The sequence below is a fragment of the Capra hircus genome, chromosome 22, assembly GCF_001704415.2.
Source record: "Capra hircus breed San Clemente chromosome 22, ASM170441v1, whole genome shotgun sequence".
Classification (NCBI taxonomy): domain Eukaryota; kingdom Metazoa; phylum Chordata; class Mammalia; order Artiodactyla; family Bovidae; genus Capra; species Capra hircus.
The window spans coordinates 55,924,324-55,939,923 of NC_030829.1; the positions used below are offsets into that span (position 1 = coordinate 55,924,324).

At 43.5% G+C, this 15,600-nt stretch overlaps 1 protein-coding gene across 5 annotated transcripts in view; it reads left to right on the forward strand.

Annotated features, from left to right (window-relative positions):
• TMCC1 (transmembrane and coiled-coil domain family 1) overlaps nucleotides 5,126-15,600 on the forward strand; it is a 156,335-nt gene continuing 145,860 nt past the window's right edge. For 3 of the 5 annotated variants that reach the window (XM_018067170.1, XM_018067169.1, XM_018067172.1), the window contains exons 1-2: nucleotides 5,126-5,232; nucleotides 10,526-10,649. The gene's annotated coding sequence lies outside the window, so the exon portion shown is untranslated. The remainder of the gene's footprint in view (nucleotides 5,233-10,525; nucleotides 10,650-15,600) is intronic. The other 2 variants (XM_018067168.1, XM_018067171.1) reach the window with 2 other exon arrangements.

The window sequence follows — 15,600 nt, forward strand, 5'->3', positions numbered from 1 at the left end:
ATGGGATAATAGAAGTAAAAATGTGCTAAAAAGAACAAAACTTTGTACAAGTAGAAGGCAGAATCATGCCTCATTTAATGTGAATAGGGTCACCATTATTCATTTAATAATCCAATATGCATTAAAATTTTTAATGACTTTAGCATATGTTTTGTTTATTTTAATTTTGGCCACACAGTGCTGCATGGGGAATCTTAGTGCTTAGTTGCTTTAGTTGTGCCCAAATCTGTGACCTCAAAGGCTGCAGCATATCAGGTTCCTCTGCCCATGGGATTTTTGGATTTTCCTGGCAAGAATACTGGAGTGGTTGCTGTGCCCTCTTCCAAGGGATCTTCCTGACCCAGGGAATGAACCTGCATCTCCTGCATTGCAGGCGGTTTCTTTACGGCTGAGCCACCAGGAAAGCCTCCTTGGTACCCCAGTTCAGTTCAGTCGGTCAGTCTTTTTGACCCCATGGACTGCAGCACGCCAGGCCTCCCTGTCCATCACCAACTCCTGGAGTTTACCCAAACTCATGTCCATTGAGTTGGTGATGCCATCCAACCATCTCATCCTCTGTCGTCCCCTTCTCCTCCTGCCCTCAATCTTTCCCAGCATCAGGATCTTTTCAAATGAGTCAGCTCTTCCCATCAGGTGGCCAAAGTATTGGAGTTTCAGCTTCAGCATCAGTCCTTCCAATGAACACCCAGGACTGATCTCCTTTAGGATGGACTGGTTGGATCTCCTTGCAATCCAAGGGACTCTCAAGAGTCTTCTCTAACACCACAGTTCAAAAGCATCAATTCTTCAGCACTCAACTTTCTCTATAGTCCAACATCTATACATGACCACTGGAAAAACCATAGCCGTGACTAGATGGATTTTTGTTGGCAAAAGTAATGTCTCTGCTTTTTAATATGCTCTCTAGATTGGTCATACCTTTCCTTCCAAGGAGCAAGAGTCTTTTAATTTCATGGCTGCAGTCACCAGCTGCAGTGATTTTGGGGCCCCCAAAAGTAAAGTCAGCCACTGCTTCCACTGTTTCCCCATCTATTCACCATGAAGTGATGGGACCAGGTGCCATGATCTTAGTACCCCAACCAGGAAGTACCCCAACTAGGGAGCAAACACATGCCCCCTGCAGTGGAAGTGCAGAGTCTTAACCACTAGACCGCTGGGGAAGTCCCTAAGCCAATAAGCATTTAATGAGTACCTAAAGATACTGTCAGTGGTTTCAGAACGACAAAGTTCTTGCACCTTGGAGCTCACAGTCTAGCGAGGAAAGAAGATGCTTAAGGGGGAAGTTACCCATGTGCTGGGCTGAGAAAGGGGAAGTTCAGGATGACCTCAGTGTGTGTTGGGAGGGACTGACCTTGTCTGTGGGGTTAGGGAAGGGGTCTCCGAGGAAATGACATTTCAGCTGAGACCTGAAAGGACAGCAGAGTTGGAGAGGAAGGTGTATCCTGGACAGGCAACAGCAGAAGCAAATGCCCTGAGGTGAGAGAGAAACTAGCACCATAAGTAGAAACTTTAAGTCACTAGCATGTGATAATTTTCCGTATGACAGTTACTTGTCTTGCTTTCACAGAAACGAAATTCCTTATGGCAGTTTCAGATGTACAAGCCAGTATCAGGCTGTATATTGTCACCCTGCTTCCTTAACTTATATGCAGAGAACGTCATGCAAAATGCTGGACTGGATGAATCAAGATTGCCGGGAGAAACATTAACAACCTCAGATACGCAGAATGATACCACTCAAATGGCACAAAGTGAAGAGGAACTAAAGAGCCTCTTGATGAGGGTGAAGGAAGAGAGTGAAAAAAACCGGCTTAAAATTCAGTATTAAAAAAACTATGATCGTGGTATCCAGTCCCATCATTTCATAGCAAATAGAAGGGGAAAAAGTGGAAGCAGTGACAGATTTCCTGTTCTTGGCCTCTAAAATCACTGGGGATGGTGAATGCAGCCATGAAATTAGAAGACGACTGCATCTTGGAAGGAAAGCTATGACAAACCTAGACAGCGTATTAAAAAGCAAAGATATCACTTTGCCAACAAAGGTCCATATGGTCAAAGCTATGGTCTTTCCAGTGGTCACGTACGGATGTGAGAGTTGGACCGTAAATAAGGCAGAGTGCTGAAGACCTGACACTTTTGAACTGTGGTGTTGGAGAAGACTCTTGAGAGTCCCTTGGACGGCAAGATCAAACCAGTCAATCCTAAAGGAAATCAACCCTGAATATTCATTGGAAGGACTGATGCTGAAGCTAAAGCTCCAATACTTGGATTCCCTGATGTGAAGAGCTGACTCATTGGAAAAGTCCCCGAGGCTGGGAAAGATTGAGGGCAGGAGGAGAAGGGGGCGACAGAGAAAGAGATGGTTGGATGGCATCACCAATGCAATGGACATGAACTTGGGCAATCTCTGGGAGACAGTGAGGGACAAGGAGGCCTGGCGTGCTGCAGTCCATGGGGACACAAAGAGTCAGACATGACTGGGTGGCTGAACAACAACATGACAGTTTGGATCCTTACATGCTCTAAAACATTGTGGTCGCTGAATGTGACAGTCTTTTTTGATCACTCTTGACCTTGAATAGATTTTACTAAATTTTAATTTTGTGAAGCTATGTTCTTTACTGGTTACCCATACTTAGCGAAGTTAAATACATACTGACACAAGGCTACTTGGAAATATGATAAAGTATTGCTGCAAAGATATTACAATACTTCAATGGAAGTTATGCTAGATTTTGTTGAACAACTTGAGGTTTTTAGTTCTGCATTCATTTCCCATTGATATTACTGCTAATATTCATTAGTCAACTTCAATTGTGAATTTTTAATAGTTGTTACAATTCATGTTTATTGTAATTCTCCAAATTACATATGTTTTCTAGCCTGATGCCTTTCAAACTGTGATATGCATACAAATTGCTTGGAGGTTACGTTAAAATGAAGACTTAGACTAAGGTGATCTGGAGTAGAGCTGAGATCCTACATTTTTAACAAGCTCCTATGTGATCCTGATGTTGCTGGTCCAAGGGACACATTTTGAATAGTAATGATCTGGTGGCTTAGTGGCAAAGAATCCACTGCCAGTGCAGGAGCGCAGGTTCTATCCTTGGGTAGGGAAGATCCCCTGGAGAAGGACATGGCAACCCACTTCAGTATTCCTGACTGGGAAATCCCATGGACAGAGGAGCCTGGCGGGCTGCAGTCCATGGGGTTGCTTGAGTCAGACACGACTTATCGACTGACCAGCAACAACAGCTAATGGAGATGCAGTAATAATATACTTGTTTATATCACAGCATTAGGTTACAGGATGTCAAAAGAAGAAAGGGAGCATCACTCAGAAAGTCTGTATCCTCTTTTGCGGAAAGTGTTGTGGTGTTTTGGTTGTACGCAGGTGAGTCGTATCATGTTAGGTGGAAGTATGACTTTGTTATTATCTTTATTTGGAGCTTAAGTATAGTTAAGGAGATGTGTGGGAATGTGGTCGCTGGGTCATCAGTTTTTATAATTTCAGTTACTGTAATGAGAATGCAGAGGCATCTTATTGTGGTTTTAGTTTGCAGATCCCCAGATGACTAAAGATACTGAGCACTGCTTTGTTGCTTATTGGCCATTTTTATGTCTTCTTTGGTGAAATGTTTAGTAAAACCTCTTGCCCGTTGTTTTTTCAGGTTGTTCATCTTATTCATTTATAAGAGTTCTTTATATATTCTGGATTCAAGCCTTTTGTCAAATATATCGTATTTCAAATACCTCCTTCCCGTCTATGGCTTGCCTTTTTATTTTCTTCATTGTGTCTTTCAAAGAACAAAAGTTAAAACTTTGGTTAAGTCCAACCTATGAATAATTTCTCTTATGGTTCATGCTTTTTGTGTTCTATGAAATTTTTGCCTATCTCAAAATCATGAAGATTTTTCTCAATGTTTTCTTCTAAAAATTTACTTAAGAGTTACAGCTTTCACGTTTATCATTCATTTTGAGTTACCTTTTTAAAGGGCCTACTTCAGAGCTCCTGAGATCTACAAATGCATTTCCTGAGAAATACAAATGTATTAATTAAATCTAAGAGTCAACCTTGTCACCTCCTTGGCCTCAATCTTCATCCAATCAAGTCCTGTCCATTTTACTCTCTAAAAAAGGGCTCCTCTCTTCCACCAGTCTACCTTGCTCCAACTGTAAAGTTCCCCTGCCCCAACTCACACTCTACTTCCCATTCAGTGCCCCGTTCGCCACACCAAGCTCTGGTCCCTTGGAGATAAAGTTAAGTCTTTCCAAGTCAGCCTTCAGATTCCAGCCTGGAAATCATTGGCTGAATCCATCTCCGTCCTTCCTTCCCCTAACACAGGCTCTCTTAACACCGTGCACCTCTCAGAAGACATTTTTACTATGCACAGATTTAAATTTTGTGTGAGTCTCCCTTTAACGTTTGCCTTCTCCACCAGTTCTAACGTCAAGACTCTGTTCCCACGTAGGACTTCCAGTAACTCATACGAGGCCCAGCACCCATAAGGAGCCTCAATGTGTACGTGATGAAGGAATAAATGAGTCAGGAACATGGAATAACAAAGGGACAGGTTGATGGCTGCGAAATACTAACATGCCCTTTTGCCAGCAGCGGCCAAAACCCTGCTGGAACCGGGGGGGAGAGAAGGCCTTCGACTGAAGGTAGGCACTAACAGGTGAGGGACCCGGAGCGACTGCCAAAAATTCGCTCAAACCTTGGCTCTCAGAAAGCCGGGCCAGGTCGGAGGAAGTCGATTCCCGGAGCCGCGGCGGTGAAGAGCGCACCTGGGTCAGCCCGCGGGCCACCTGTCGCCGAGGAGCCCGCTGCCCAGCGACCGCGTGGGTGGGCGGGGCCACGCCTTCCGGAGGCCGCCCCGCCTCCTCCTGCGGCGTGCGCGCGCCCGCCGCCACCCCGCGCGTGCGCCGCCGGCCGGGGGCGGAGGTTGTGGGTGGCGGCGGCCGGCGGGGCGCGTGCGCGCGCTCTCGCCTCCTAGCGCCGGTTCGCGCTCCCGCGCCGGGACTCTGGCGGCGGTAGCGGCGGCTGAGGTGGCCGCTGACGCGGCGGTGGCTGAGGCGGCGGCGGCTGAGGCGGCGCGGGGGAGGGCCGGGAGGGGGGTGGTCGGGGTGGGGGGGATGGATCGGGCGCGGCGGCCGCAGCGGCAGGAGCCGGCGCTTGAGCGCGAGCGACGGCGCTGGAGGAGACGCCGGCTGCTCCTCCCCTCCCCACCGGTAAGTGAGTGCTCCCGCCCCGGACGCTGGAGGCGGCCAGGGCCCCCCTCTCGCCGGCCCTCCGCCCCGGGGCGGGAAGAATGGTGAGGTGGTGAGCGTGGCCAGGCGGCGCCGCCGACGCGGCCCGGGGCCTCCGGCTCGCGGCCTGGCGCGGCTGGGACCCTCGGTCGCCCCCGAGCGGGGCCGGAAGCCCCGGGGCCTAGGGCTCGACCCCCAGCATCCTGCCGGGCCTCTCTCCTCTCCCGGCGCGTTCCGCTGTCATTTTGACCCTGGAGGTTTCTTCTTCCCCAACCTCCTTGTTTCGCCCCCTTCTCCTCACCCCCTCCGGGGCCGCGGGGACCGAGGGGAGCGTGAGGATGTGGGCCCAGGGCCGAGGGACTGTTTGTCAGGGGGTCCTACGAACCGTCGTCGGTCGCCCTGGCGTCCCCAGAAGTTGGCCACTAGGACTCAGCCATTGACACCTGAAACCAGTTTTTAGCACCTTTTGTTTTGATTTTCGAACTTGTCGTTTGGAAGGGAGGAGGGAGCCGGCAGTTCTGGGAACGTGGAGAATAATAGGTGGTGCGCGGTAGGATGGCAGTCTGGGTTGGCTGGGCCCTAAGGTGTCTTTTATTAACCCTTGTGGGAAAGGGAAAGGGGCTCAGTGAATTGTCCCTTCCTTGAAGGGCCAGAGATCCGTTTGTAAGTTGCAGACTCCACAGCTTTTTCAGCGTAAGCAAAGGTGCGTGTGGTGCTTGTCCATGGGTTCTTGTGGGTCATCCCTAACATTGATCGTGAACATCCCCCCAGGTGAATCTGCAGCAGCTTCTTGAAGCACCCCACTTGAGCTACTGGTTAATTTCCTCCCTCTTCTTTGGCGACAGCTTACACATTAGTCTTGGAAGATTTTAGCCAATGCTTTTGCAGGCTGCCTTTTCATCCTCACTTGTCATAGAGAAAGGGAAGATGAACACACACGTCCTAATCCAAAATGGTTGCTATAAGTCTGACATACTTATCGGAGGTACCTGTACCACAAGCATCTTTGTGAAAGGTCTGAATTCCTAAGTCATTAAAAAGCAGGTAGCTGCTTTAAAACAAAGCAAAACTGATTTAAGCCTTCTGATCAAATGTATCTAACATTTGGGAGTTATTGACTTAAACCAGATCCTTGTCTTTGAAGTACATGTGTATAGAAATTGTTGCAAACCCTGGAAGGAGAGAACCTTATGCAAATGTTAAGGACAAGGTTCCTCCAGGAGGTAGATAGCATTTTCCCCCCAGCTTGTAGATTAGAGGAGTGCGGCTCGGATAATGAGTAGGTGGTAGTTTTACTAGTGTCATGTAACAAATGATGCTTATAGGTGGGATTTTAATGCGACAATTCCTTGTCCTCTACCGACAGAGTTGGCTTGTATTTTTTTGAAATCTCACACCCACTCTCTGGCTAGTATAGAAAGATTAAAAAGCTGCTTCTGGTCTGTGGGCGGTAACCTTTTCATTTCTGAGGAGTTTTCAGCTGCTTGCAGAATAGATTGCTGATCAGCAGAATAGGGAGGAATCAGATATTAAAAATTCATTAGCACATGATCTAGATCTATTAAAATTATGAGCACTTATTAAGATTTAGCATGGTGTGGGTGCTGTGTACTGTGTATAGGAAATGAGATTTCTCAGCATTATTTGCATCTTAAGGTAAACAGAAGTACAATCAGCTGACAGCGTTCTGACACCTTACAGTAGATGAGAAAATCTTGTATGAGCACAGAAAACCCTGTACAGTTTGGTGAAGAAACCCAGTGACCTGCAGTAATTGATGACTACCATTACTTTAAACTCTTTGCTCGTCTCTACTAGAATATTTCCCCTTTTCTGATGCTTGTTGTGTATGTTGCTGTTTCAGTTGCTCAGTCATGTCCAACTCTTTGTGACCCCATGGACTGCAGCACACCAGGCTTCCCTGTCCGTCACCAATTCCCGGAGCTTGTTCAAACTCGTGTCCATTAAGTCAGTGATGCCACCCAACCATCTCACCCTCTGTCATCCCCTTCTCCTCCTGCCTTCAATCTTTCCCAGCATCAGGATCTTTTCTAATGAGTCGGCTCTTCACATCAAGTGGCCAGAGTATTGGAGCTTCAGCTTCAGCATCAGTTCTTACAATGAATATTCAGGGTTAATTTCCTTTAGGATTGACTGGTTTGATCTCCTTGTTGTTCAAAGGACTCTCAAGAGTCTTATCCAAGACCACAGTTTGAAAGTGTCAATTCTTTGGCGCTCAGCCTTCTTTATGGTCTAGCCCTCACATCCGTACATGACTATAATGGCTGCAGGCTTAAGTTTGAACTCTTCAGAGTGTCATTTATGGATCACTTATTAATTTATTGGGAAGCCGCCCTGGCTCAGCGGTAAAGAATCCATCTGCAGTGCTGGAGACATGGGAGACAGTTTGATCCCTGGGTCGAGGACTTCCCCTGGAGGAGGAAATGGCAACTCATTCCAGTATTCTTGCCCGGAGAATCCCATAGACAGAAGAGCCTGTTGAGCTACAGTCCAAGGGGTCAGGAAGGGTTGGTTACGACTGAGTGACTGAACACACACACACTTGTTAATTTATTATTCAAGTATTTATTGAGCACTTAATTTGTTCCAGGATTGTTTCTAGGTGGGTACTGGGCTACAGTGTGGAGGAAGGTCTGCCTGCATTGAAACTGATTTTGTGTATGTGAGAATGAGGTTAGCAAATAAGCAAACAGAGGTAATGCTACAAATCAGTGACTAGCAAACTTCCTAAAGGACCAGAAACGAAATATTTTAGGCTTTACGCGCCATGCAGTCTCTGTTGCAGCTACTTAGCTCTCTTGTTTAAGTACAAAAGCAGCCACAGACAGTACAGTACAGAAACAAGTGTGTCCATCTTCTAATTAAACTTAGGATGCGGAAATTTTAATTTCGTTCAGTTTTCCCGTATCGCAAACTAATTGAATTCTACTTGTTGATTTTTTTTTTCCCTTCACCTTTTGAAAATCTAAAAACCATTCTCAGTTCATAGGCCATATAAAAACATTGGACAAGCTGGATTTGGTCTGTGGCCTGACATTTTATAGAAAAAGTTTACTGACTTCTAAATAGTGTGAATCATGAAGAAACTAAAACCAGTCGATCTGATAAGCCAGTGCCTGGCGGTGTTGATGGGGGAGGCATCATTGAGAAGATATTTGAGCTGTGGTCTGTCATTGAGATGGAAGAGCTTCCTTGGCAGATGAAATAGCAAGGACAAACACTTGCAGGTAGAAGCGAGCTTCTGGCTTTTTGGCTCAGTGGTAAAGAATCCACCTGCTAATGCAGGAGACTCAAGAGATACAGGTTTGATCCCTGGGTCTTGAATATCCCCTGGAGCAGGGAATGGCAACCCACTCCAGTATTCTTGCCTGGAAAAATCCCACGGACAGGGGAGCCTGGCAGGCTGCAACCCACGGGGTCAGAAAAGAATTGGACACGACTGAACACGCATGCAGGGCTGTGGTCCCCAGCATTGACTTCACATACTGCGTCATTCTTGCCTTGATGTCTTTTTTTCACTTTGTCCTTCTCAACTACTTGGCGCTCCTGACAGGTTTTTACAGTCTACATGTTATAGAATCGAAGACCTGGAAGAGATCTTAGCTTCTTACCCAATTGCTCTCTTCTCAGATGTTCTCAGTGATTTTTCAGCCTCTATTTGAACTCCTCTGATGACTGAAAATTCATTCCTGTGAGGTAGCCCAGACCGTTTTTCAACTGCTCTGATTGTTGTCAGAATACCCTTCACGTTGTGGTGGGACTCGGCCTCTCCGCCTCCTTTCCCTGAGGCTGTGCCCACGGAGGAAGCCTGCAATGGGGCCTGCACCTCGTCTCCAGGATTCGGTTCTGAAGTCAGTGCTTGAGACAAACATTACATAAGATGAAGACTATGCTTGAAAATCCCTTAAATTATTTTAAAAGCATAGTGTGCATGTTTGTGCATATATAATCGTGTTTAATTCTTAAGCCTTTTTCAGACCGGGAGCCACTAAGCTTGACTGAAGGAAGGAACAAGAGGAAATTATTACATTGATATGTAGGCCTTCAGAAAATTTTTTGCCTTTTAAGAACTATCACAGCCTTATCAGACAGTGAATTTTAATGTGTTCCTGCTTTGTTGCAGGGTTAATTTTATTGTGTTTATGCATTATGCCTTTTAATGTATAAATTTAAGCCTCTTAAATGGATAAATGCAAAACATTAATAAATGTTTACAGATATGTTGTGCATATTAAATGATATGTAAGTGGTCAGTTAATGTTTGCAGGATTTGAATCTGAATTTTGGCTTCATTGGGCTCACATGCACACTGTCCTTTGGAAAGTTGTAGAGAAGAACTTGGCCACCTGCTTCCTGTCTTTCCAAACTGGCATTTCCTGTTGTGGCTCTGTAGAGCAGCTGTCACTCCCTGTGTCCTTGAGTGTTGGTCACATTTTCCCAGAGGTCAGCTTTTAAGTTAAATGGGCATATGACGTAACCCTGTTAGTTCTGCCCCGTGACCTTAGGGCTGAATCCTCTCATTTCTTTTTGTTGTTGTTTAGTCGCTAGGTCATGTCTGACTCTGCGACCCCATGGACTGTAGCCTGCCAGGTTCCTCTGTCCATGGGATTTTCCAGGCAAGAGTACTTGGGTGGGTTGCCATTTCTTCTCCAGGGAATCGAATCTGTGTCTCCTGCATTGGCAGGTGAATTCTTTACCACTGAGCCGCTTGGCAAGCCCTTCATTTCTTTTCGTTTTTCCTTATTCACCCTTCTGGTTCTTATAAGTGTCCCGGTCATTGTTCATTTTTTTGCTTTGGGACCTTGAAGTCTGTTTTAAGGTGTAAACTCAGGTTTTACCTCCTTGATAAAGTCTTCCCGTATAATTCTAGAGCCACATTCCTAAACATTGATACTTTTATCTGTATTTCTCAATATTATTTTTGTATTTTATACTTCTTTCATGGGCATATATCTTACCTCACAATCAGACAGCAAGCTTCTTGAGAGCCAAGACCATATAAAATGTTTACAACTTTCTAAAAATAAAAACTTTAAAAGTCAACATTTTATTTAGAACAGTGTTAGATTTAGTGAATTATTGGGAAGATAGTAGAGAGTTGCTGTCCCATACCCAGTATCCCCTATTATTAACATCTTGGATTAGTGTGTTACGCTTGCACAATTAATGAATCGGTATTGGTACATCATTACTAAGTCTATACTTTATTCGGAGGTCTGCAGCGTTTTCCTTCATGTCCTTTTTTGTTTTCCAGGATCCCATTCAGGATGGCGCATTACGTTCAATAGTCATGTCTCCTTGGCCCCTCTTGATCGAGGCAATATGTCAGACTTCCCTTGTTTTTAATGGCCTTGGCAATTTTGAAGATAACTGATCAGGTATTTTCATAGAATATCCTTCAACCAGACGTTTGTCTGATGTTTTTCTAGTAGTAGATTAGTGTAATACGACTTTGGAAGGAAGACCACAGAGGTAAAGCGCCCTTCTCATCGCATATCAAGAGTACATACTGCTGATGTGACTCTGTCAGTGATGTTGTTAACCTCGGTCACTTAACTGGTGCTAGTGTCTGTTTTCTCCACTGTAAAGCTACCCTTTTGTTCCTCTCTTTCTGTACTGTGCTCTGGAAGAGAGTCACTAGGCGTAGCCCACACTTAATGAGTGATGAGTTACGCTTTACCTCCTTTGAAGTGGAGTACCTACATAAATTTCATTGCTCAAATTGTTCAGCTCTGGCCATTTGTAGCTTTTTCAGTTGGCTTTCCGTATCCCTTTCCTTTGACATACTCCCTTGGCTATGCGTGTGTGTGAATACTTTCTTTCTGGCAACATAAAATGCTTCAGGTTCATCTTTTATGTAATGCCTCAGTTGTATGGTCATTCTTCTAAGGCACTGTGGTTCCTTTTATGGGGAAATGGTATTAGAAACCAAGATCTGAGTGCCGGGTTGGCTGGTTGCTGTCAGAGTGTTGTTGCTTCTCCGCACTCTGAGTGAGAGAGCAAGGAGATGAGTGTATATATAAAGTTGTGTATATACACATATCTTTAAATATTTCTGTATGTAACTATTCTTAACCTCAACATGAATTTATACTACCTGAAAGTTCTAGGGGTTTAAGGGGAGGGAGGAGGTGGGGGGTTCAGGATGGGGAACACATGTTCACCATGGCTGATTCATGTCAATGTATGGCAAAAACCGCTATAATATTGTAAAGTAATTAGCCTCCAATTAAAATAAATTGATTAATTAAAAAAAAAAGGCCATGGCAAACCAGGAGGAGAGAGATACACAGAAAGGGTTGATCATGCTCCATTGGACATGGAAAAATATTTGAATTTCACTATAAAAAGAATGGAAAGCCATTAAATGTTTTTTAAATTAAAAAAAAAGTTTTATGGGTTTTGACAAATGTTTGATATCTTTTATTCACCATTACACTGTCATATAGAGTAGTTTCACTGCTCTAAAAAACTTGAGCCTCACCTATTTGACTTCCCGCCTCACCAGACCCTGACAATCACTGATCTATTCACTGTCTCTGTTCTTTTCTAGAATGTTGGTATATTGAATTTTTAAAAAGCAGTTTTGAAAGATTTTTATGAACACAGCATTTTGTTAAGTAGTGGGAGCTCAGTTCAGTTTCAGTTCAGTTCAGTTCAGTCACTCAGTCGTGTCCGACTCTTTGCGACCCCATGAATCGCAGCACGCCAGGCCTCCCTGTCCATCACCAACTCCCGGAGTTCACTCAGACTCACGTCCATTGAGTCAGTGATGCCATCCAGCCATCTCATCCTGTGTTGTCCCCTTCTCCTCCTGCCCCCAATCCCTCCCAGCATCAGAGTCTTTTCCAATGAGCCAACTCTTTGAATGAGGTAGCCAAAGTATTGGAGTTTCAGCTTCAGCATCATTCCCTCCAAAGAAATCCCAGGGCCAATCTCTTTCAGAATGGACCGATTGGATCTCCTTGCAGTCCAAGGGACTCTCAAGAGTCTTCTCCAACACCACAGTTCAAAAGCATCAATTCTTCGTCGCTCAGCTTTCTTCACAGTCCAAATCTCACATCCATACATGACCACTGGAAAAACCGTAGCCTTGACTAGACAGACCTTAGTTGGCAAAGTAACGTCTCTGCTTTTGAATATGCTATCTAGGTTGGTCATAAGTTTCCTTCCAAGGAGTAAGCGTCTTTTAATTTCATGGCTGCAATCACCATCTGCAGTGATTTTGGAGCAGTTCAGTTTAGTCACTCAGTTGTGTCCGACTCTTTGTAACCCCATGGACTGCAGCCTGCCAGGCCTCCCTGTCCATCAGCAACTCCTGGAGCTTGCTCAAATGCTCGTCCCGAGTTGGTGATGCCTCCCAACCATCTCATCCTCTGTCACCCCTTTCTCCTCCCACCTTCAATCTTTCCCAGCAACAGGGTCTTTTCCAATGAGTCAGTTCTTTGCATCAGGTTGCCAAAGTATTGGAATTTCAGCTTCAGCATCAGTCCTTCAATGAATATTCAGGACTTATCTCCTTTAGGATTGACTGGTTGGATCTCCTTGCAGTCCAAGGGACTCTTAAGAGTCTTCTCCAGCACCACGGTTCAAAAGCATCAGTTCTTCGGTGTCAGCATGCTTTAAAGTCCAACTCTCACATCCGTACATGACTTCTGGAAAAACCATAGCTTTGACTAGACAGACCTTTGTTGGCAAAGTAATACCTCTGCTTTTTAATATGCTGTCTAGGTTGATCATAGCTTTTCTTCCAAGGAACAAGCATCTTTTAATTTCATGGCTGCAGTCACCATCTGCAGTGATTTTGGAACCCAAGAAAATAAAGTCTCTCACTGTTTCCACAGTTTTCCCATCTATTTGCCATGAAGTGATGGGACCACTTGTTTTCTGAATGTTCAGTTTTAAGCCAACTTTTTCACTCTTGTTTTTCACTTTCATCAAGAGACTCTTTAGTTCTTCTTCACTTTCTGCCATAAGGGTGCTGTCATCTGTGTATCTGAGGTTATTGATATTTCTCCCAGCAGTCTTGATTCCACCTTGTGCTTCATCCAGCCTGGCATTTCACATGATGTACTCTGCATATAAGTTAAATAATCAGAGTGACAATATACAGCTTTGATATACTCGTTTCCCAGTTTGGAACCAGTCTGTTGTTCCATGTCCAGTTCTAACTGTTGCTTCTTGACCTGCATACAGATTTCTCAAGAGGCAGGTAAGGTGGTATAGGTACTAAATAACAATTAGAAACACTTCTTTTTTTTTTCTATTAAGTAAAATTCATATAACATAAAATCCATCATTTTTACCACTTAAAATGTGTGGTTCAGAGACTTTTAGCATGTTCACAAAGTTGTGCACCCACTGGCACCACTACTGTCCAGTTCCAGAACATTTTCATCACTGCAAGATGAAACCTCATATCCATTGAGCAGTTCCTTTCCTCATGCTTTGGCAATCACTGGTCTGATTTATGTCCCTGTGGATTTGCCTGTTCTGTACATTTCATTTAAATGAAATCAGATAATATATGGCCTTTTGTTTCTGGCTTCTTTTACTTGATGTTTTTAAGGTTGATCCATGTTGTAGCATGTTTTAGTATTTATGTCTTTCTTGTAGCTGAGTCATGATTCATTGTATGAATATACCACATCTTGTTGAATCATTTGTCAGTGATGGACATTGGTGGTGTTTTCACTGTTTGACTGTTATGAATCATGCTGCAGTGAACATTCATGTATAAGTTTTTTGTTTGAACATATGTTTTACAATCTCTTAGGCTTATAACCAATATATTTCTTTTGATAAACTTTACTTTTTTAATAAGAGGCAGGGTACTTGATGGCTTACTTGTGGTAAAGTGCTGAAAGAATGATACTCTTCTCTTGGCATGATATTCATCATTGAATACTGAAATCACTTAATTTTTCTGCTGTCTTCGCACAGTAAAGAAAGTTGGTCCTGATAGGGTGACATTAGTAGCTTTCCCTTTGAATTCTGTTAAGAGGAATTTCCTGAATTATGTTGTGTACCATTTAGTCTTTCAGAGAGTGAGATTCACTCACTGTGAAGTTTTATTATAAGATCTGCCTGTAGTCTTGAGGAATCTCTGAATGTATGAATTGTGTTTAACATTTTGTATTTAGAGGGATAGTAGGCAGGATTCCCATTCTGTAATCTGTTTGGCATCAATGATTTTATAGAGGTTTTATTCTTACTAACCACATTCCCTCTGAGGTTTGGACTATGATAGAGTGGCATTAAATATTAGTGTTTTCTTTTTCCTATTCCAGCCTTGAAGCTTTGTTTTGCTCTCACTGCTTTGACAAATTAATTTTCCTCAAGAAGACCTGGCAAATGTTTTCTTCTTCTAGAAAGTTTAGAGTAACCTGACCAATTTATTTAAAAGCTAATGTTGTTTTTCAGATTTATTGAAAGCGAGAAACATTCTTTGCTATCTTTGTAGTGTCTTAAGTGACTTTGGGATTCCCTGGAGATGATGGGAAATAGATAAATTATGTATCAACTGCCATCATAATTTAGTCCAAGAAATTCTTTTCAGGCAGGCACTTTAAAAGAGTTTGTGTATAGAACACTGGACTAGAACCAAGAATATTTTAATTTCACATCCTTAAAAGACTCACTACTACTGGACAAATAGCTTGTACCTTGAGACTTCTTTTTGTAAAAATGATAATATTGACTCTCTAGTTTACAGGAATGTGTGATGGGAAATGAGTTCTGTTAATCAGGGTTCTTTATTTTGGAAGATATGTGTGTTATATGTATCTTTTTAGTATTTTTTCTTTATTTTAATAAGTGGGTGAATCGGCTATCTGATTATAGTAAAAGCCTCTGTCCAGTACTGTATGTGTATTCTATTTACCATTTCCAGTGCTCTTTTTTCTGTGTAGTTCTAGACTTCTACCTGGTATGTTTTCCTTCTGAAAGAAGGACTTCTTTTAACATTTCTTGTACTTCAGATTTGCTGGTGATGGATCCTTTCATGGATTTTTGTCTGTTTGAAGAAGTCTTTAACGTGCCTTGATTTATCAAGGCTGTTTTCTCTGGGCATAGAATTCCAGGTTGACAGTCTGTTTTTTTTTTTTTTTAAACACTTTAGAAATATTTCTTCACTTCCACATCAACTTTGCTTTCCTTTCAGACCTAAATATGTATTGTTTGCAAGATTATTCTATATTTTCTGCTGACATAGACATCTGCGTTGGTAGTTGTACAGTATTTATAAAGTTAGCAGAGTGCTTTGGTGTCTTTGGCAGACTAATATTATTTGCCTGTGTTTAGTTGTATGATATGACCATCATCTTGAGA